Here is a 24,705-nt window from a genome sequence, read left to right on the forward strand (position 1 = left end):
CCCAGCTTGTATTTTGTAGTCTTTGATGTCGCTACAGTTCCGGCGTATCCGAAGGTACTGCCCGTAGGGCAGGTTTTCTCTGAGGGGTCTGGGGTGATGACTGGAGAACTCAAGGAGGTTGTTCTTTGCAGATGGTTTATAATGAGTCCTAGTTGTTAGAAGCGTTCCTTGTACTGTGATCACCACATCCAAAAATACCACTGACTGTTTATTTGAGCAGTGTGTAAATTTCAGGTAAGGATCAAGGGTATTGATCCACCTGAAGAACTCTTCGAGTTCTCTCTCGTCCCCTTTCCAGATAAGGATGATGTCATCGATATACCTCCTCCATAATCCTATGGAGGAGATAAAGGGATTATTAGTGGGCAGTATATGTTTAGTCTCAAAATTGTAGACATACAGCCCCGCTACACTAGGAGCAAAGGTACTGCCCATGGAAGTTCCAGTAGACTGAAGAAAAAGCTTTCCTTGGTACTCGAAGTAATTTTCTTTCAGAGCCATGGTCGCACATTGCAGTATAAATTCTTTGGGTGTTTGGTATTTCCAGGGGATAGAGTCTAAAGCTGTTCCTATGACTCTAAGGGTGTCGTCCTGTGGGATACTTGTGTAAAGGCTCTCGATGTCAAGAGTAGCCAGGGTGATGGAACCTTCAGGGAAGGTGATTTGTTCTAGTAATTGTAGGAGGTTTTTTGTGTCTCTCAGGTTCGTGGATGTATTTTGTATGAGTGGTTTAAGGTAGTGATCACAAAAAGTGGAAAGAGGTTCGAGCACAGAGCCGATACCCGACACAATAGGTCTGCCCGGTGGAGGAGTTTTGTTTTCGTGCGTTTTGGGCAGAGTATAGAAATATGGGATTGTACTGCCTCCTGCCGTGACATATGCCGCCTCGTGTCTGGAAATCTGGTCATTCTCTTCTGCATCCTTGACCATGTTATGGATGCGTTCTTTCAGTTCTGGGGTAGGGTCTATAGAGAGCGGGGTGTAGTTGGTTCTATTATCCAGGAGATCCCAACACATTTTGTCATAATCCTGGGTGTTCTGGATCACCAAGCCACCGCCCTTATCCGCTGGTTTAATTGTTATTGATTTGTCATTTTTAAGGTCTTCGAGTGCCTGGTACTCTGAAGTTGAGAAATTCCTAAAGGGAGTAGGTGTGGGTAAAGTGTCCATGTCATTGAATACTGCCTGTTCAAATGCTGTTATTTCGGCAGGGACTGTGTGTGGAGGTGGAACAAACGTTGATTTCAATCTTAAGTTGGTATCTGCGCTAGGTGTAATGTCATTTGTTGAGTCCACAGTAGACTCAAAGAAAGCCTTGAGTTTTAATTTCCTGAGGAACTCTGATAGTTCACAATGGAGTTTGAACTTATCAGGTCTCGCAGTTGGTACGAATCCTAGGCCTTTCTCTAGTACCTTGGTTTACGACGGGCTCAGGGTTTTGTCAGAGAGATTGGTTATTAGACTCCCTGCGCACTCGTGCCCGGTGCTGATGACTTGCTCCTGGTATGGTTCCCCACAGGATCCTCCACTTCCCAGGTTACTTGGCTGTTGCCTCTTCTCCTTCCTCTTCCCCTTCCGCCTCTCTCTAAAAAAGGCATATGATGTTGATTTTGGGGATATTGAGGCTGCATAAATGGGTTCCAGCCCATCATTGGAAATGGTGGCTGTGGTTGGAAGAAAAGGGGGGAGGAGGGCCATTGTTGGGTGCCCCATATTGTGGCCATCTCTGTTGTTGGTTCTGGTAGTTTGATCTACCTCTGCCTCCTCGTCGCCCTCTCTGTTTTCGGCCATAGTTGCTAGATGTACTGCTGTTTGAGGAGTTACTATCTGAATCGTCTGATCTATTAGCGTCTCTGCGTGGAGCAGTGTAGTCCGGATCTGAGTAGGGATACACTTGTTTGTATTCAAATTTCTTAAGGTCTTTTTGAAATTTTGTGACCTTTGCTTGCATCAGTGAATCCTTGTATTCAGTAAGCTCCTTATTAATTTCCTCAAGTTTCTTTTTATAGCCGGTAATGGTTGTCTTGAATTGTGACTCTGTCTGTTGGATTTCCACCATAAGCGCTTCGGATAGGCGTAATGCCGTCTTTATGATTAAAACCAACCAATCACGCGTACAATGCCATGCGATCATGGCCGATTCTTTACGGAATGTGGCGTCATTCAGAAAGATTCGCGGGGCATTTGTAACCAGCAGGCCTTTCGGTGCAGTGTTGGTTGATAGGTATTGTTTTAAAATGGTTCCATGTAGGATTGTTCTAATCCGTTCACGTTTTTGCTCCGTCAGGTTTTCCCATTCCGAAGTGTGGGAAATGGCATGTGATATTGCTGGATCAGCAAAAAGATTTGGATCTGCAAGTAGTGCATCTACCTCTTCCTCTGAGTATGTAAGTCCAAAGTTCGCCATGTTTGACAGTTGGAAAGGAGTGAAAAAATAAGAATAAAGGTAACTCTCACAGCTATCCGCTGCTTAGGCAGTAATAACAAATTGAGAGAGAGGGAAAAGGGCACTCTTGGTCCCCCTTGTTAAATCTTGTAAAACAACAAAAGAGTGTCGTGAGAGACGTGTGTAAATGTAAATGTATGTGTCTTGTAAAGTGCACTGCTGCCCTGAGGCGTCGTGACGCTGTAGACCGCTGGGGAACCCGTCCTGGCTATCCCTGTGAGATGGTCCCTACTGGGTATCTCCAAGGTGAAACCAGGCATCCCCGGCGAATGTGGGGTGCCATTGTAGAGATGAGGCAAGCTAATGCCCAGAGTTGCCGAGTGTGATCCCTGGTTAGAGTAGGCACCGAGGCGAGAATTATTGAGTCCGCTGACCCTGGTCCACGACCCTGCCGCGTCGGGAATTGAACCCTGGTCCCGGGCCGTTCTCTGCTTCCGGGTCTGCCGCCTCTAACCAGTGAGCCACACCACTCCACAAGTGTAAGCACTAGACACAGAGAATAAATCTCCCTGAAGAAGTCACAGTGGAAATCAGCGTTTTTTTTTTTAGGAAGCCCTCACTCACCACCCTGGGTGGTGACATGCTTCATCATCGGGCCCACCAGGAGAAGCCGAATGCCTCCCTGGTGTGCTACAATGCCAGATTACTGTGGAGCAGGTTCTTTGTGGCAAAAGTGTCAAAAAGAAATGTGAATTAAAAATGTCAGAAACTGTACCATACAGAATTTTTTTTATTCAATGGTCAGTTTGACAAAAGTAAAATATGTGTGGGAAACCTACCAGTTAATGACTCGGTTGTTTCCACTTAAAGTGGGGTCAACATGTTTCTGCCCGTCTATGTGTCATTTACTGGGCTTTCATCAGGACCGTCAGGTGGTGTACCTCGGCGGTATGGGCGCGCTAAGGCCCACCCTTACCAGAGGACGTGAAAGTTAAAAACAAGTGTGTAAAATAAAGTGCAAAAACCAAACAAAAGTGATGGGAAACCTTCAATTTGAGGTCCCTGTACTGTCTGAAAGAAAAGGACATACATACACAAAAGACAAACAACACACAGTTAGTGCGATCCATCTCAAGGGTTTTTTGCAGCGTAAAAACTCTGGGGGTCATTAGGATGGTGGATTTCCCGCATCCTCCGGGCCGGCGGAAGCTACCGCCGGCCCGGAGGATGCGGGAAAACCACCGCGGATGCTGGCAAGACCCACCGCCAAATTAGGATGGCTGGTGGGTCTTAGGATCTGTCCGCCGCTTTTCCGCCGCGGTCGCATTCCGACCGCGGCAGAAAAGCATTAACATGGCTGGCGGTGTCTATCAGACACCGCCAGCCATATTAGGATGGAGTAAAAAGTATGCTTTTCCACGGCGGCTTTTCTGCCGTGGAAAAGCATACGGACCTTCACTTCGGGGGCCCGTTGCGGGCCCCCTGGGTGAAGGGGGGGTGGGGGGTGCACATGGGGGGTACCTATGGTACCCCCCTGCATTTGCGTGAACAAAGCGGCAGGCACCGCGCGGTGCCTGCCGCTTTGTGCACGCAAATGCCGTGCATGCATATTTAACATTGCGGCGGGTGCAGCTTGAAGCTGCATCCGCCGCAATGTTAAACATAGAGGATGTGACCGCCACCCTGGCGGTCACATCCTAATCTGTATGGAGGGACCGCCGCTGCCCCTGCGGACGGTCCCTCCTACTCTATGGTGGCGGACGGACTCTGGTCCGTCCGCCATCATAATCGGCCCCCTAGTGTGGACGTGCTTCAGACTACTGAGAAGGTGATCATGGTGCCATAAACGCTATTTTAGTGCAAGAAAACGCCGTCCTATAGGTGGGAACAGCGTAGAAACATGCACTATGTCATGTAGAAATGGCCGTTGGACAGATCGGCCGGTAACACAACACTCGTGGTTAGGCGATCAAACTACCCCGAAAATGAGGCAAAAGGTGATGTAAAGTATGGCGTCAAAAAAGAAATAATTGACAAATACTGGACAGGGTTCTCACTTGTAATGCACAAGATCCACACCCCATGGGTCTCGGGAGGGGGGGGGGGAAGCGACAATGGCACACCCTGTGGAGGGATAACAAGAAAGGCTGGTTTGGAGACAGGAAACAAAGGATTGTTCATTTGTGAGGTGCATGTTTCAATCACCCCCTGGTATTCAAGTTGATCTAAAATCTCCCTGACTTGTTTTTTAGCTTCTTGCTTAACTGGGTACTGCCTTTGTGCAGTGGGCTGATTTTTTTACTGGATTTTGTGAGGAGGAGAGTCCTCATCCCATCCTAAATGATTTTTGTATAATGCAGGAGCTTGGGCCACTGCCCATTTTCTTGCAAGTGTATATTTTTTATGAATCGGAATATGAATTGAGAAGGCAGGCATAATCATTTTTTCGCCATGAGGGCACTCCCTGACAAACTCTGATGGCCAGTCTTTCTCAGCTAACAGAATGTCATAGCCTTTCAAAAGGTTATCCCAAAAGAGACCCCTTACTTTCCTAGTCTTGTCCCCCTCTATACGCAATGCTATTTCGTATAATTTATGGGGTTTGCTAACTATGGTGTCTGCAGTTTCCACTTGAATGTATTCATTAGTGTCCACTGTCTCCTGAAGATTCATCAGGATCTTGCGAGCTATTGTCACTTCTGCTGCGCTGTCTAGCAGTGTCTGGGCCCACTCTCCGTTTTTCAGTTGTGTCCTCAGTATCCTCGGCATGTTTTATTATTTTAATACTGGCTGCCTTCTTTCTTGGAAATTGTAATTTTTTACTTTCATGAGCAGGTTCCTTGTCTTTGGGCTTGACGTGCTCTTCCTTGTGTTCTGACCGTCCTCTTCTTTCCGATTTCTGTGGGGAAGTCTGAAAAGATCGAGGGGGACGTGTATCAATATCTTGATATCTATCAGTTTTCTTCAAATTATCCCTATTTCTAAGGTTGTATCTTTTCTCGGAGGGCTCCCTTTGGGGAGACTTGCCTCCTCGGTCTGGAATCATTTTTCTCTGGGAGTGGAATGTTTATTACCATCCCAACTCTTTTTCGGAGTATTTAGATTATTTTTAATAAAGGTTTTTTCAGGACTTTCAGTTAGTTGGGGTTTTACTGGTTTCCCACCCAAACTATCTCTTCCTAGTTCTTCATAGGATTTTTATATGATTCTGGCAAGTTCAAAAGGTTGTTCTGCTATATCTGTTTCTTTCAATTTCTGGCGGATCGCCACAGATGCTGCTTCTCCTTTTATTTTGGCTAATAATATAGCCGAGACCTGCTTGAAATCTTTCGGTAATTTCATACCTAGAGTTAAAGCAGGTTCTGGACCGTATTCATTTTGAATCTGTCTTAGTACGTATGGTATAACCGCCATGGACGGAACACCATGTGTTTTTGTGTAGATGGAAGCAAACACCGTGCCCCAAGTGTCACAGTCCTCCACATGTGGTGCGATCCCCATTGGAAGACAGATAGTCAGAATTCTGTGTTTCTCAGTAGGCGTAGTATTTGGAAATACTGCCTCTATCTGAGTGATTTTTTGTGCTAACCAGAATGGAATTTGTTCCCATTTTGCGGGTATTTTACCATGACATGATTGTATGTTCTGTGGTGTAATTTTGTTTGTGTTCCCCTGATGAGGGGTCAGCTGTGGAATGTTAATTTTTGGTTGGACTGTTGAAGTCCGCATGACATATTGGACCAATTGTCTATGTATTTTAATTAGTAATTTTAGCTGAGCTAAAAGTTCCCGGTCTGACATTTTATCAATGTCGGGATGTGGTGTGTAGCTGGCTAGAACCGGCCACGTGGCTCCTGGTCTACCTAGTGGACCGTGCCTGGTGATCTGATTTTGATGTTTTAGGGTGCCTTTAAACCAGAGCAGGTGCTCTTGGTAATTTAGTGGGATTTCAACATCCTCGAAAGGAGTGTATTCATCCGGAGGTTCCTCTATTTTGTAATAGTGGAATTCTTTTGTTACAGCGTTTGCTGCTGGAAAATTTATCCATGAGTAGAATACCTCTGTCTGCCGATATTCATGGGCCTCTACCACGAATATGACTGTACCACCTCGTGATGATACTCCATTTTCTATAAGTTTAAGAGTTATAGTTCTTCTTACGTTGACCGGAATGATTATAACATTCGGGTCATTCTGTTGGAGAGTTGTGTCATCTAACAACAGTTGAGACGCTGTAGCATCTCTTTCTTCGTCACCTTCCGGCATTTTACTGACAGAAAGTTTTTTGTTGCAGAGCAAGTTTCAAGGAAACAAAGATTAGGTGCATAACATTTTGGAACCCTGTATCCTTCAACGTTGACTAAACCAAAACTAATACATAGGATTCTCATCCTACTAAGTTCCGGCGGATATTAACCTTTTACCCACTCCAGACGTCTTTTGGAGTTTTTACGGAAAAAGGGTTCTGTGGGAAAAAGCACGACTGAGTTACTCTAATGTCTTGTGTTAGATTATCGCCTTACCAAACGTTGTGCGCCATGTAGTGTAGTTCCTATATTCCCAGTAGGCTCTGCGCATTGGAATAATATAAACAGCAGTGTAGACGTAGGACTGAGGTCGACTAGGTCTCTACTGACTATATTAGACTTAATTAGTTTTGCTAGCTAGCTCAGAGGTCACTAGAAACTTTCTCGAGTGTTCAGGAAAGAGTTAACTCTCCTGATTTAGACAAGAAGGGATTAGCTTCTGACAACCGCATAAACATGACAACTTTGCTCCCTCAGAATAAAGAGTGTATCTCTAGAGTCGTGTGAAAAAAATAGACAGCTATTTCACTCAGTCAATAGTGCATACTTAGTTTCACCAGAGTGCAGAGAAATAGAGAGACAGGCGTTTTCAATAAAAGGTGTTATTTATTGAGCAGTCTTCTTTCTCATGCAAGAGAAATGAATTGCCATAATGGCAATACTTATCATAAAGTAAAGTGCGTACAGTAAAAGGAGTATTATGAAATAATACTTTAAAAGCATTGATATGGTTTCTTAGCCATATGATACTTTAAAATGGATAAAATATATACATACATAAAAACATTAACTAACGTTCTCAACTGGTGCTTCTAATCTACGCCTACCCCGGTGTACCTGACCTAAGCCTAATACGTGGAAAGGAGTAAGTAAGTAGCAGTTTTAAGTTAAGTTGGTTTTTGCCAAGGAATCTGAATCAAGAATTCTCTCAAGGGTTTTAGTCAGCTCCGTACCTGGGTAATAGAATGCAGGAGGACTTGTATCTCTCTCCCAGGACTCGATATCCCAGCAACCCGCAAGGGTATCTAGAAACACCGGAGCTGGATTTTCTCGGCAGGAGAAAAGACAGCTTCTCTCTCAGTGCGTCAAAGGGGAGGGGCGGCGTCTGTGGGCTCTCTCATCAGCTGGGCTCTCGGGCAAGTAGAAAGCCGCTCTGCTCCAAACCACCGTGTGTTTGCTTAAGGCAACGTTGGTATATTTATACCTGAAAGGTGCCGGGTTTGACGTAAGGTTGGACATAAGACGTCAATAAAAGATGTCACTAAGAACTTGCCGTTCTTTCAGTGCTCGCAGGAGTTCTAGGACAAATCAAAACAACGGCATGGGGAATTCCCAGGTTGCTGGAGATTTGGTTTCTTTAAAGAACGCATTGTACTTTCTAGGAGTCTGGAGAAGTAGCCTTGCCTAATTTGGACTGCATGGGCTATGACTATATATGGATATGATTCTTATGCCTTTATAAGGATATTATTTATTATAACCACATAAGGGCATAAATCGGGAATATTGAATTAGGGTCCTAGATAGAAACACAACATGCTATGCATTGGCAGGAGAACTGTTCCCTCCAAGCTATAGCAAACTCTGCTATGCTTCTTGGTAGTAAGAGCATGAAAAATACTCTTGCTTTCATGAAGAGGAGCAGAATTGCTTTTGGGGAGGTGGAGCTGCATGTTTGCAGCTCCCTCTACCCAAAAGCAATGCCGGCTACCGCAGGAAGCAGGGAGCTGGCAGGGACTGCTGGTGCCTTGTGGATCCCCCCACGCTCCCAATGATGTGGCCATGTCCCGGGGAATGGGGTCCCTGGGGCAATATCAGCCTGGGTAGGGGGCCGCTCAGGCCACCTTATCATTTATAAAAAGGATAAAGTTAAGGCCTGGCTCCGGGGGATGGGGTCCCTGGGGCCGAAACTGGCTTCAGGAGAAAGGCCTTACAGCCCCCTCCTTTAAATGTAAATAAAAAAAATAGAAATGGCTTGGCCCTAGGAGTATGGCCACTTGGCTCCCCTTCCTTGAAAAAAAAAAAGAATGGCAGGGCTCTGGGAACGAAATCGGCCTTGGGAGGGAAGTCGCACGGCCCCCCGCTTTACATAAAACATAAAAATTGGCCTAGCCCTGGGGAATGGGGTTGCCGGGGCCGAAATCGGCCTCATGAGGGTGGGCCGCGTGCCCCCCTCCATTTAATTTTGTTTAAAAATAAAATTAAAATGGGTCAGGCCCCAGGGGTAGGGTCCCCTTTGGCACAAAAGGGTCAAGGAAAGGGGGGTCACACAGCCCCCTTTCCTAAAATTAGATAAAAGATCAGAAGGAGGCAACTCACCGATGCACTGCCCCTTCCCTACTCAGTCTGCTCTGGCAATTCACTTTTTCATAAGTTCCAAGATTGACAATTAATGATGTAATACTAGGCCAGCGTGGTAAAGAATATCATGTTATTTGTACTCCGAATGATCTACCCAGCACTCCGACCTTGTTATGAAGGTTTGGGCTGAGACTGGCTACTGGTCCTTGGCATGGTACCATGCCAAGGACCAGTACGGTTGGTTGGACACCAACCATTTTAATCTTGTAACTCTAGCTAAAACACACACAAATGAGACTGCTTCATGACAGTCCCCTGGATCTGAAACAAATTAAAATGTGATATCCATTCTATTCCCCCACCACTCACCTTTTATATTTGTTATCAGTGGTACTGAAGAACATGGCTTTAAAGCGATAATTCACCACCGAAACATGCGTTGACTTGGAGAGAGTAAGAATGTATGATAGTATGTTAGTTCAGTATGCAAGTGTGGTCAGTAGTTAGGGGATGTGTAATTAAAGTGAAATGATATAGGTACTATTGCATGTGATGGAAAACAACATAAATATTGATGAAATTGTTATAAATGTAAAATACTGTTATAAAGAATGTTTTTACTGAAAAAAATTGCATTTTTTACCTCTTTTGTATGTTGACACAAAGGGGTTGATTCTGATTTGGGAAAAACCGCTCTGAATAGCCGTTCGGAGCGTTTTTCCCGTACGAATCGTACCCTGCAACATCCCCCGTACATACGACGAAGTACAACGAAGTACCAGGAGCTGGACTCCGTACGAATCGTACAGAGACCGTACGAATCAAATCCCGGTACGATTCTCCCTCGGAACCCGCTGTACGCTACATCCGTATGGTTCGCGGCTGGTTTTTCCGACCCAGCAAGTACGATTTGTGTCGGGTACGCACCATACAACCCTTTTTCTACGGGAGTTAAAAACAGCCGTAAAAGCAGAGTTCGCCTCGAAACAGGTACCGAACGCCCCCCCCCCTGGTACGGTGCGTACCCCTCATGATCGCAGGGGTACGGAGCGTACCCCTGCGATCATGGGGTGTACGCACCATACCCCACGATCATGGGGTGTACGGACCGTACCCCATGTTCGCAGGGTGTATGGTGCATAAACCCTGCGATCGCAGGGGTACGGTGCGTACACCCCATGATCGCAGGGGTACGCACCGTACCCCGCGATCATGGGGTGTATGGACCGTACGGTGTGTATGTGATTGTGTGCTTTTCCGTACGAATGGCCCTTACCTGACGAGGACCGTACGAATCGCGTCCTCATACCACGTTCCGGATCGTACTCGTCGGGTCGTACGGCATGTTTACGATTCGTACAGAGAGGGCTCCGGATACGAATCGTACGGACGTTTTTTTTCCCAAATCGGAATCGACCCCGAAATAAGGAATTAATAAATACAAAAGTAATAAAAAGACACAGAAATTGTAAGTTTGTCATGTTACAATTGTGGATAGCCCCATAGAGCTGGTGTCAGCCTGCATAAAAGTCATATACGTCAAGGTGGAGTTTATTAGACTTTCAAACATAGAAAAAAAGCAATAAGAAACAATCATGACAAAAATAACAAGCAGAACAAATTCTAATAATAATATTAAAAAGGGAGGTGCATATCCACTAAAGGACTGTTATGAAAATGTATTTGATGATTAGATGGAATTACAATGTGTATGACAACTTACCTGTAAGCCACCAGTATATGGTGGGTAGTATATGGGTATGTAGGTTTAGAGGCCCAGCAGATTTAATGCTCTTAAATATGCTCTGCTGTGTGGCCTGCTGTCATTTAAGAAGGCAGTTGTGCTTTGCAGGCTGCTTTTAAATTAAAATTATATGCAAATTTGACTTTGGAATTAAAGGTATTTCCAAAGACTTAAGCTACCTTAATTTTACATATGTCACCCCTAAGGTATTCCCTGTGTACCGTAGGGGTGGGTGCCTTGCAAAAATAAGCAGGGACAATATAAAAGATGTGTTATATGCCCTGGTGAGGGAAAACTGCCAATTTAATTTTCCCCCATTGTAGTTCATCAGCTCTATGAGCGAACATGTGAAGGCTTTATTAAACTTTAATACAGTCCAACTATAGAAAGGAGTGAGCTAAAATGATACTTCAAAGTATATAAATAATAGTTAGAAAAAATCAAACTACTTGCCAAGGTTAGATTTATTATAACTATGATAGATAAGAAGTCATAGAATTTGCTTTACTGATGTGCCTAAATCCAGGTCTAGAGTAGCCTCTCTTGATTGGCCTGTCTTTGACAGGCTGAGCCAAGCTGCTCTGCTGAGGTGGGAAGTGCCCTGAAAAGAAACAAAGAGACATCTGGTAGGAGGAGATCTGAGAGCTACAGAGGAAAAGGCAGGATAAAGGTTTCGTAGCCAAACTGGTCTTCAAAAAGGTAAAGACACTTAGGACAGGACCCAAACCCAACCCCACTTCCTGCACCCCCAGCCAGATGTGAGACCCTGTAACTGAAATAGCAGAGGGGTGGACAGGGGAAAGGGAGTGTTACGGAAAGTTAGCCATATCAGTAGGTTGGGTTAGCCAGACCTTAAGCTCCAGGAGAGATTTTTTTCATTTTGGATTTTGAAAAATAGTGCTTACTTGGAAAGACAAATGCCACACTTTAAAGGAAGTTGTCATACCTGAGCGGTGATGCCCTGTACCTCCTGGGTCAGGGGTGGTCCCCTGCTTGTCACCCCAGAAGCCTGGATACATTTGAGAGAGGTCCCCACCAACTCATATCCCTGCCTGAAGAAAAAAGAAGAAGAGGAACTGCCCTGCTGGAACCCCTGGCCTGCACCAAGAAGACTGCACCCTGACTGACTGCACCTGCTGCACACTTTGGAACTAGAGTAAACAAAGGACTTTTTTCAACCCTGGGCGTAGTTTTCATAGTAGAGCTATGCGTAGCTTCGTGAAGTGCACTTCGCACTACGCGAGCTTCGCGAACTGCGTAGTGCAGTAAGGAAAATGCTGTTTGCACTGATTGCACAGTGCCGGATGCTTGTCTGCACTGTGCAATCATTGCAAACGGCATCTTGCACAATGCAAGCGGTCTTTTTCTGCCGCTCGAGTAGATTTGCACTCGAGCGGCAGCTTTCTCAATGCGGACTGGTAGTTTCTCATCACGAGAAGTCACGAGCATACCCGACCACTCGCAATGAGAAACCTGACCTCCCCGCGTTGAGAATCTTGCTGAGAGGTTTATTTTCCATTCTCGTGATCGGCAACTTGATGTTGCTGATTGCAAACGAGGAAAAAGTCTTGCCGGGATGTTGATTTTGCTTGGTCGCCAACTTGACGTTGAGGACCGCGAGCAAGCAAAAAATGCCTGCTACACTACGCTGCGTGCTTTTGTACTGTGCTACGTGCAATTCGCTTAGCGCGTAGTGGCACAAACTACGCACGCTCCGCGAGCGTAGCGTAGTACTACGCCCAGGCCAAACTTTGTTTGCACTAAACATTTAAGGAGTGAACTCCCTGAAAGCAAAAGGATTCTAAAGGACTCTAAAGGATTTTTACAGGAGCATTGTGGGAACTGTAGTCCCAACTCCCCAAGAAGCAATTGAGAACTTTTGGAACTTCTGGAACCTTGAATGTCGTTGTGTACCCATCAAGAATGCCAAAGGACCTTGTGGAGGCATCATTTCGACCTAAAAGCTCAATATGTTGTAGGAGTCAAGCCAGCGACATCAAACCGTGACACATCCTAAAATTCAGCTATGTCCCGCTGAAGCTCAGGAGCCAATTGTCATCAACAAGACTTCCAGGAATCGACTGAGACATCCTACTGAAGCAAGCTGCCATCGTCAATCCCATTTCCCCGGACTGCTGAGGGGACCTGCTCGACATCGAGCAAAAAAGCAGTGACTTAGTCAGAAGGTAAAAACTTGACTTGGCCCTCAGGCTCAGTGTAACCGATCCACGATTGCATCGCAGTTGACCTGCAACTTTGACTTTGTCCCGGTCTAGCGTGACCAGATCCCCCAAGTTGGCGCTTTTGGCTTTTAAGCTCTAGAAAGTGTTTATTCTTTCAAAATTCATATATCTGGTTGCCCATATTTTTGTCGTTTTGTGGTCATTTCATTCATAACAATATTTCCTATTTTTTAAATTGGTGTTGGATTTTTACCGTCAGTTGTGTCTTACTTATTTAATGTATTGGTGTTTTTAGACACCTTTCTCCTAAGTGAAGCCTGCCTGTTCACAACCACCTACCAAGGGTTGAATAAGGGAATAATTTATTGAGACCATGACTGGATCTTATATTGTGATTGTGCCCCTATTACTAGTGGCAGGTATCTACCTACACCCACTAATAAACCACCTTCCGATACTAGCAACGTGGTAAGACATGTACTAGATTAAATAAGTTAAATCATACAAGTGGACCTATACCACTTATTGTGCTACCCACTAAAGTACACCTCTAAACATTTCTCAAGCCTACAATTGTATACTGTTAGTGAAGTTTTAGACTATCATTTCAATTTGGCAAATGGAACTTTGTGCCAGACCCAAGGCTTCAATTTTAAAACATGTCAGTAACTCCTAGGGTAGGCCCTAGACAGCACAGTGAGCAGGGTGCAGTGTATTTAAAAAGTTGGACATTTATATATCCTGGTAGAGAAAAACTCTCAAAGCCATTTTTCACTACTGCAAGGCCTACCTCTCCCACGGCATAACATTGGAGGTGCAATATTATATGTAATGAGATATAACTTCCATTAGAAACAGGTAAATAGTTTATGTTTGGTGTCTTTGGAATTTAAACGAGAAATCCTCTCTCATGGTTAAAGTCAGACTTTAAATTACAATTTTGAAAAGGCCACTTTTAGAAAGGTAACATTTTCCTGATGTAGCCATTTAGTACCTGAAGCCTGTCTCTGGGTCACATGATTGAGTTTAGCTGACAGTTGGGCTTTGTGTTTTCCTCCTAAACAGCCACATTCAACAAGGGGTTTAGGTGTGCCTGGTTGGGCCATCACTGGCAGGATGGGATGGCAGAGCTGGGTACGGCCCTGCTTACACTTGAATAGGTTGTGTCCTGTCTCCAAAGAGGGTTGCATATCCCTGCAGTTAGTCTGGAGCCAGGCAGGAAACCTTTGGACTTCAAATAAAAGCTCTAGAAGCTTCTCCCACTTGAAAGGAGGAACCTGGTTTAAATATTGAACCTCAGACACTAACTCTTCAGGACACTTCTGGACCTGTGGAGACTCTGCCAGGAAGAATGACTGCTGTGCTACTGAACGAACTGCCACTCTGCTGCACTGCTGCCCTGCTGGACCACAGCCTTGCTGGACTGCTGCCTTGTTGGATGTCTGCCCAGCTGCCCTCCTGCCTGAATCAGAGGGATTAGACCTGCACCTGAACCCAGAACTCCCAGAGTGTCTCCATTGTCTAGTCTCCTGGCATCCTGTTCAGAGACACAGGGACATAACACGCTCCCAAACACTTTAGCCAACACTAAGGTCCAGCTGGAGTAAGCCCCTTATCCCCAGATGGTGCCCCTCGGGTCATGGACCCTTGGTGTGGCCTCAGTGGAGCTGATTTGAAGTTTTTGTCCTTTTCATGGCCCTAAACTTTCCTATTGGTGCTGGAATGTTGGAGCTCGCACAGCCCGCTAAACCAAACTTTTTCCAATCCAACACTTTGCACTACAGTATTGGCCACTCATGAGGAATGCCATTGTGAAGCCCCAGCACGCCTGCTTGTGACAATGAACTGCAATGCCAGGCCTACTCTTTGTGCTACATTGATGACTGTTCACAATGCTCCTTACTGCCCCCTCCACTGTGAATGGGACTCTTTTCACTGGACTGAGAACGTAACTCTTCATGAGGACTAATCTGGTCCATGCATCTAACCCCTGCTCCATTGCGGTCAGCCTGAACTTGTGACATATCCACATGTGGCACTTTGGGATTTGTGGCAGTATTTTCACTTAAATATTTAAAATTGCAAGTCTCTGGTTCTACTGATTGGATTTTTGATACTTTGGTCTTGTCTTATTTAGTACAATTTACTCCATGTTTCTGATTTGTTGTGGGATCCATTTTGTGTAGAGTTTTAATTTTAATATTGTTTGAAGTGTTTCACAAATACTTAACACATTGCCTCTAAGTTAAGACTCACTGCTCTTTGCTAAGTTACAAGAAGGTAGTGTGCAGGTTAATTTTAGGCCTGGGCGGAGTTCACGGAGGTCTACAATGCAGAAACTGCAAAGTGCAGAATAAACTCCGCCACGCCCTGCGGAGTTCTGCATGCATCAAAATGGAGTAAGTCACGCTGCTCACACTCATTTTAAGCACTGGGAGTTTGTCCCGCACTGTAAAACCAACACGAATGACACCACACGCAGCGCAAGAGGGAGATGCCTCTTTCTGCCATCAAGAAGATGTTCTATTTGAGCAGCAGCTCTCTTAACACAAATGGCAGGTTTCTCAACATGAGCAGTAGTGACCTGTTGTGACTGCCGGCATTGAGAGATCTCACTGGAAGGTGGTCTGGGGTATGATTTCTGCTCTCGCCGCACCAGAGGACAACTCCACTCTGGGAGTGTTGGGGATCTTTGTGCTCTAAGCAGAACTTGGAGTTGGAAAAACTCTGCAAACTCTGCCACAGGAGCGGAATTCATCACCTACCCTGATTTAATTTTGGGGGTGTTGTGGCTTCACCCTGACAAGGATTGTGATTGCTGTTTGAGAAGTGTTTCATCCCCCTCAACCAGTAACCACATTTCCTACATACAGACATGAGTACCTAATGCAGGCAACACCTCTAAATATGTAAAACGTTTACTCAATGTGATATACCTTTGCACACCACCGAGAAAATGTAACTGGAAAACAAGTAATTGGCTGAGTTTTGCCAGGGTGAAACAATATAGCTGCGACATTTAGTAAGTTGTTGGTGCTGACAGTCACTAGTGTCGCTAGTTGTATACTATGACATCAGACCTCCTCCATATCATAACAGTGCACTTTGAAGTTGTCGAAATTCGATAGTGAATATTTACTACTTTACAGTGGAAAAGGGACCTTTTCCATGGGTGTCAACTGAATCCTAGGATTCCTAGTTACACGAAAATACATTTATTTTACATTTGTGACTGCTCTAGCAGATATAAATATTATGAGGTGGGCGTTACAGCTAATCGCTAAAAGATTTCTATGAAACCTTTTAAAACAGTAATTGAAACAAGAATGACAGCTGCTTATAAAACACGACGCCGCTTAAAGACTGTTTTCGTTTCTATGTATTTAATACGATCCTGCTACAGCTGTTTAAATAGAATAGAGTAATAATCATTCACCGTTCACATGCCACTCTCCCTTATTTCTAGGGGAATAATCGGTGGAAGTTCAAAGGCCTGATACTTCTGAGGGTAGAGGTCCTGTAGCTAGCTACCACTTACAGGGTTATGGATTGGAGTTCGTTCTCGTTTGCTGTTGGCACAGTGCACCATGACATTCACCACACTGCCCTTTTCTCATACCTTTCTCTTTATGTGAGTACGAGTTTCATTTCGTGCATTCCTAATTTTGTTTGGAAGTCCGAATTTTATGTCATCACAATGCGCTGTCCATCGTAGAATCTTTCAATGATTAATCTGGCAATGTTATTGTTAGAGGGCTTTTATCCTGTGGTAATGTGTGTGGTGCAGGCCCATGAAAGGGTTGGATGCCAAAGTCGGTTCAATTTACCCCCATATTACATGGACCCGTGAAAATAATTCTGATGCCCTGAAATGAGCCTCCTAGCATGCAGCCGTCTTTAGAAATGCTAGTGAGGCAGGTTGCCCGGACCGGCCGAATGCATTACTTTATGCTCTTAAAACTTGATGCAGTGTGCCAGCAAATGACGTGTTCTGTGATTCTGATCTTTGAGCCACTTTCTTTTGAGCCCTACTAAAACATTCAATTATGCAGTTCGCCTGCTCCCATATTTGTGGTTGAGGCTGTGTAATACAACACAGCCATTTGGGCTGCAATGTTTGCTCCATATTTTTGAAGGCATTCAAAGCCGCACACACAGACTAACTTTGCGTAACTTCCAAAATATGACTTCGAGATTTGTGTCATGCATGTACCACGTTGGTTGGTGCAAGCATGATGCAAAGTCCTCAGGAACATTTATTTTATTTAGAAAGTTTTATATAGCGCGAATATGACCACCGAGGGTATCAGAGTGCTTTACAGAGTGTGCAGAAGGATGTGTACACAAACATATTCAACTCAGCGAAAAGTACATAGATTTAAAATGTCTGACATTTGGGGTCAAGTGGGGAAGGCAGACTTAGGCAGATATTTCTTCATCAAGAGCCCTTTAACATCTATTTTGAAGAGGACAGTGGAAAGGATCACCCTGACTTCAGGGGGAAGAGAGTTGCAGATCCTGGGTGCTCGATTGTAGGTCTTTGTCTTGAATTTTTGTGGTTTGAGTAAGAGGGTGCTGGCACTTCTGGAGGCTCTTGAACCACAAGGGAGCTCCAGTTTCTGAGCGAGGTACATTGGGGTCTTGAGGTGGATGGTTTTGTGTTTCATGCATGCAATTTTCAGCTGTATCCGAGCTTCATATGGGAGGCCTTTCAGGGCCAGCAGGTCCGGAGATATGTGGTCTAATTTTTTAGTGCCTGTTACTAGCATAGCCGCAACATTTAGGGCCACCCAAAGGGAGCCGTTTTCACTCTGGGCAGGCCACAGAGCATTGCACTGCCATTGTCCAGCTTTGCGATCACCAATGCTTGCACTGCAACCTTTAGGTCATTAGTCAGGAGAAAGGGTTTGAGCTTCCTTAGGATGCTGAGTTGGAAGTTCGCTCCTTTGGTGAGGGAACGGATGTGCTTTTTCATGTTCAGACTTTTGTCTTGTATAATACCAAGTGAGGATGCAGAATCCACGTGGTAGGGTCTGCAGTTAAAAGCAGTAAGCTGATTCAACCATTGTTCTATGATCGGAGATTACTTATGGGGTGATATTAGGAGGAATTCTGTTTTTAGGGCATTACGTTTCAGGTGGTTAGGAGTCAGCCAGCTTTGTGTTTCCAGCAGGACTGAGTTGAGGGACTGGATGTCCTCAGGGGAAGCGATCTTCAGGTAAAGTTGAGCATCATTCGCATGCATGTGATAATAAATGCTGGATGATTTCAGCATTTCTGTTAGAGTGATCCATGATCAAGTTAAAAAGAGGTGGAGAGAGTGCTGAACCTTGGGGAACCCCTAGACTTACTGGTGCCGGATGGGACAGGGTTTAGTTCACCTTGAAGCGTTGGGATCTATTCAGGAGGAACGAAGAGAACCAATTAAGCACAGGCCCAGACAACCTCATCCTGGGTTTTCAGGAGGTCAATTAGGTTATCGTGTTTGACAGTGTCAAATGCTGATGAGAGGTCCAGAACGATCAGTAGGCACAACTCATTGTGGTCCAGCATTCTTAGTGCATCATCGACAAAGTGCATTAAGGCCGACTCTGTGCTATTGCCCGAGCGGAAACCAGATTGGCATTAGTCCAGGAGTTGGAAATGGTCGATGTGGTTCCAGAGATGGGCAAGCACACATTTCTCCAGGAGCTTGGCTAAGGTGGGGATGTTGGAGATTAGCCGAAAATTCTGAAGGTCCGTAGGAACAGGAGTAGGTTTCTTTAAAATCGGTGTTACTTGACCCGATTTAAGGCAATCTTGAATAGCACCTTGCAGAAGTGATGCATTGACAATCGTGGTGCACAGTGTTAGTAAGGAGGATCTTACTTCCGGGAAAAGGTTCGATGGCAGCGGGTCGTTGTAGTGGTCGGAAGGTTTCAGAGTCGACAGCGTTTTACGTATAGCGCATTCATCCAAGGTTTGGAAGAGTCTCCACGATGCATTGTTTTTAGGGAGCTGGGGTTACGACTGGCCAATAAAATCCCTACCAAGTGGACAGAGCGAGGTCAGTGGACTGAACGACATGAGGTCACTGACAGATCGTAATTCAGTTTCAATCTTACTGGTTTTATCTGTGAAGAAATCAGCAAATTCATCGCAATTAGGCAAAGTCCCTTTACCCAGAAGTGTGGAGTTCGGATGACTATTAGCTTGGCACTTGATGAGTTCGAACTATTTTTTAGGACGGTTTTTTGCTTGGTCTAGCTGAGATCTGAAAAAGGTGGCCTTCGAGCATCTAATGCGTTTGTTATATATGCTTCTCAGGGATCTTAGGTGATAAAGATGCTCAAGGGAGGGATAGGACCGCCATAACCTTTCAGTAAGTCTTAAGCTTCTTCTTTCTGAATTAAGACTATCAGTTAACCATGGTTTGGAGAGTTTAGAGCAGATTCTTTTAAACTGTAGTGGAGCGGCCAAGGCCGTGGACATCCGACATGTTCGGTGGGGGGGCAGGATGTTATCATAGAGAGACATCAGATCATGCCGGTTGATGTTCCTTAGGCATCTTTTCAACTGTTTTGGGTTCTTGGGCTGGGCTTTACTTGAGCTTACCAATTCCAGGATACGGAAGGTGATGCAATAGTGGTCTTTCCAGTCACATGGGAGGATCGAATCAAGGAGGACTGAGTTGGCTTTGCCAATGACAAAATATAAGGTAGCTCTTTTAATATGAGTAGGGCTGTCACAGATTTTGATTACGTTGAGGTCAAGAAGGAAGGAGTTAAGGCTATTGACCACCACATCATTTACATCATGCCAATGGAGGTTGAAATCTCCCAGGAAGATCTGAGTGCCATGGAAGTCTGCATTGGCCAAAATAATGTCCATAATCTGTTCTGTGAAGGGAAGGTTGTCGCAAAGGGAATGGTAAAACGTGTGTAGTTTGCAGGAGTGAATGTTGCCACCAGTCACTTCAATGCATAGGTATTCACAGGACGGAAGTAGGTCAGTCTGTAGTACCTTCACTGTAAGATTGCTCTGATGTAAACATGGGATGCCTCCACCTTGCCCACATGATCTATCCAGCCTAATGATATCATAGTTGGGAGGTATTAAAAGGTCCAGGGAGGGGGCAGCTGAGTCATTTAGCCAGTTTTCCGTCAATATTACAAGGTCAAGATCAAGATCCTGCGCCAGGGTGAGGTCATCAATGTCCAGAGCATGTTTAGCTGCCGATCTACAATTTAGGAGCACGCATTTGAGACTAATCATGGCGTCTGTTAGAGCGGGTAGCGTGGTGGTGACTCGCGTGAGGTTGTTCTCATTTAAGGTTCTGGTGTTAGGCCTAGGTTCCCTGAAGGGATCCATTGGGATGTATTCAATTTTTTGCAAGTTTTCTAAGGTGGGGGATATACTGGAACATACAAATGTAGGAGAGAATGGATATCCGTATCGGAAAGGGAGGCTCTATATCTGGAGGGGCGTGCAGGGTCGTTAGGGAGCAGAACGGAGGCCCACCTATGAGGTATGTGGGAGAGAAGAGACGAGGACCTCTGAGCATCTGGGGGGGATGGAGCCTGGAACACACGCAACTGGGGCACAAGCAGAGATGGTGATTTTTCATGGTAGCACAGCTTGGTCTGAAGTTAGCAGACAAAGCCTCAGTGATATGTTGTGGACTCCGAACCTCTGTCTTCAGTTGTTGTAGGCAGAGGGCTATCTTGCTCAAGTGGCCTTCCAGAGGGGTGTGTGGAAGGGATTGGGTGGCTATAGTCCCAGGGACCCTGGAGCTGGAGAGAGCTAGTGAAGTGGGTGGAAGATAGGGCGGCTGGGGACTGAGTGTGCCCAGCTGGAAGAGATTCTGGGCAATGGAGCTGCATGCTCGGAATGGGTATGATAGGGGAGGAGCTAGTGAGGTCGGGGGAAAGAAAGGCGGAAGGCGACTGAGTGTGACCCAAGGGAAGGGATTCTGGGAAATGGCCCTGCAAGCTCAAAAGGATGGGTGGCGTGGGGTGGGGGAGGGGACTAATGGATAGAGACCCCTGAAGGCCGGTGGGAGCCCAATGGGATTGTGTTGGTCTGGAGGAAGGTGTCTTGGGTAGAATCTGGGTGGTGCTGCATGTAGTGGGGCTAGGTGTGTTAGGGCTAGCATACAGTATGGGGGAGCGAGCAGAAGGATTAGGAAGATAACTGTGCTGGCGAAGCTCGTTCATCGCATGCATTGCAAGGGAATTGTTATTGAGAGTTAGGGTAGGTTGCAGGGGGCCCTTTGAAGCAGAAGTGGGATCAGGATTTGGTGGTGGCAAGGTAGGTGATAGAGTTTGCGAGGGCAAGGGGCCACTGGGGGTCCCGCCCTTGCACTGGGGCTGAATTGACATTAGCCACTGTATTCAGGATGGTGGGGAAAAATGTGTCAAATAACACTAGATCCGAGGCTTGTATAAGGATGGTTCCATTTTTATAGAGGGAAAAAAAATAGAGGGAGATGGTGGCTTCAGCACTGTAATCCGAAAAGGGTGCAACTATCAATCTAAGACCATGGAGCGTTTTCAGGGAAGAGGAGATCTTGAGCAGAGAGTGAATGGCCATCCGCCATTGAGCATGACGTTTAGTGTAGAAGATGAGGTCATTTATGGTAGCACCTCTTCTGATAGAGAAGTAAGGGTCTGAGACGAGGGTTTACCGGATGCAATTTAAGTAGTCTATGTTTAAAGTTTTTTGCAGCATTTTTAGATAGGTGCGGAGGACAGTGTTGACCATAAGTGTGTAAAAATCAGTGTTGTCTGGCAGCTTGAGCTGAACTGTTCCCATCTGGATTGTGTTCAAAAACTGATTTAAATCAAACTGATCCATGTCTGGACTAGTGCAGTTGGCACAAAAACATAAATGACTGAACTGTCACACTTTAGGTCTCACAATAATACAACAAATGAAAATGGGTGGCACGGTCACAAAACTTTCTGCTGCTTGTCGCTGTCTGAGACTGGACAGTGGTCCAATATTCTTAGCCCAATGCACCATTCCAGATAGGGAGCTACCATAAGCAAATCAGTCATGTCTGTGCTCCAGTCTAATCTGTCAAGCAGCACTCTCTCTGACTGAGAAAACAAGGATTTTGTGATAGTTTACCTATCTTCTAAAGAAAAAACATAACACTTCTTTTATGATAGGTTAATCCCAGAATTTCACATTGTTTTGACCTAAATAGCAACATCACCCACCCTAAAATATAACTGGTGGGAGCTGTAATTCAATACCCAATAGCCATAGAGAGTTTAAGCTTAACCAGCTCAAACTTTCCCATTATTAGATGGAAGAAAACACTTCAGTCACCCACACTTTATCCACTATTACATTTTGAACAGCTAAAACACCATGTGAGTGTCATAATAGTAGTATTGAAAGCTGAATCCGATTGAAAATCATAGGTGGATATTAAAAAGGACTGGTATGAACCCTACAGTACCCTAAATCGGAGTGTTATAGATTTCTTGGTGCGTGTATCAATACAACTGCATTCAGATAGAAAGACTGAAGAAAGACTAAAGATTGAGGTTTAGTGACACCTTTGAGACACCCACTATCCATGTCATACTCTCAACATTATGTTGAGTCGAGGGTGTCATATCGCATTATAGCAACAAAAGAAGATAGTGACTTACCAAGATCACACAAGAACAACCAGAGGTGAGCGTCTGTTTTTGTTGGTGCTTTTGTTTAAATGCATTCTTTTGCCAGTAATTGAAGCAAAAATGCAATTCATGCCAAAAGATAGAATTCAATTATGGATTTGCATTTCACGTAATTACACAAAATGTCACGTAATTTTGCTGAAATTTCACGTAATTTTGCTGAAATTTCAAGTATTTACGCAAAAGAAAATTAATTGAATTTTTCTCACCTCAAATTAGAATAATAATTCTAACATCCACCTCCCCACATATATGCACTCTCCCAAATGTTTGTGGGATTGGAGTTAGAATAGTAAATCTAATCCCTGCACAAATGTATACACTTAGACTAATGTTAGTGAGACTGCAAATAAAATAAAAAATAAAAGAAATAGATGTACATTTTCCAATGCCTTTGGGACTGGGCTTAGAATAGAAAATATGATCCATAAATATATCCACTATGTCCAATGTTTATTAGACTTGATGTTATGCATTCACCAAATGTTACTGGATTTAAGTTGGAATATTTCTTCTGACCCCTCCAGACATATGAACTTCCCTTAAATAGTAGGTCTGGCATCCTTTTCACCTTTTATCGGCACTGCCCACAATGTTTGTGGAAATGGAGTTAACATATGTAATCTAACCCACAAATTTGTGCAGTTTCACCAATGATTGGTAGACTGGGTTAGAACGCTCTTGAAATATGTGCACTTTTCCCATGTTTGTGGGACTAGAGTTAGGATATTAAAAATGTCTTGCTATATATATGCACGTTCCCCAATATTTAAGGAACTGGAGTTACAATAGTAAATTGAGCCCCCCATTATATGAATCCTTCCCAAATTTTGTGGGTACTAGAGTTACAACATTTACTTTAACCCCCTCCTCCCAAGTATATGTACTTTCCCCAAAGACTGTTGCAAAATATTTGCCTTTTTCTCAATGCTTGTGGGACTAGATTTAGAATATTTATTTGACCATCTCCCCCACAAATATGTAAATTGCTAAATTTGTGTTGATTTGGTGTAAGCATAGCAAATTTTAGTGCCACATCAAATTCAACATGTATTTTTATTTCTTATAGATTTGTAATATTTGCATTATATTTATTTTAAAAAGTAACTGTATTTTTGTTTTTGTGTTAATCTTTATCATTTCTATTTTTTAATGTTTAAATTATTTAATAAAGAATTTGAAAACAATTATAATTAATAAATTATTGTTTCCTATTTACAGTGGTTGCATTCATATTTATTGCATGTTTTGAGATATATGTGTTAATATTTAAATGTTTTGTTATTTTTGAAATATTGGAAATTATTTGCAAATTATTTAATGCTATTTAGAAAATAAACCTGTTGAAAAGACAAAGATATATTATTAATATATTTTTTTATTTTTTATAAAAATGTGTCATTTATATACATTTTATTTATTTCTAGAAATTACAAAGCTAATACTTTTAAGCTGGGATAGAGGAGTAATTTCAAATGTTGTACTTATAATTTTAAAGTAACTACCATTGTAAATAAAATTAGGAGTTAATAATTAGAAAATAGTGTTTGTTATAATCATACTAAAAAAATATTACAAATGTCTTCAACACCATATTCTACCAGTAAATGTTTTGTTAAATGTGTTTATTTTAAATTACTATATTGCTGTGATCAATATTTTTCTAGAAGATACTTGTAAATGTTTGTGTTTAATGACAACATTTCTAATAGATATGCTTTCAATAATTATACATAATGTATAGAAACTCAATAATTTGGCTACAAATATTTTCACTTCGATATTTTTGTTTGTTAGATTAGTTATATATGAACATGTGGAGCTCAAAAAACGAAGGGCCAAATCACGAGTCTGGTGGACCGAGGACCACCAAACGTGCCTGAAGATGACAGCCGCCTCGCCTCCCATGCTATGTCGCACTTCCTCTTCTTTTCCGCAAAGCCTCATTGACGAACTCCCATCCAATCCCTGCGTTGCTCTTCCATAACGCAACGCGAGGATTGGCCTGAACGGCTGAAAAGATGCTCTGCTCAGGGAGTCTTTTGGGTTTCTTCAGACCTGCTGCTCAATGCAGCCATGCTGGAGAAACCTAGGTGAGCATGGGTGTTTT

Source organism: Lissotriton helveticus, chromosome 11, assembly GCF_964261635.1.
Source record: "Lissotriton helveticus chromosome 11, aLisHel1.1, whole genome shotgun sequence".
In the NCBI taxonomy this organism is placed as follows: Eukaryota; Metazoa; Chordata; class Amphibia; order Caudata; family Salamandridae; genus Lissotriton; species Lissotriton helveticus.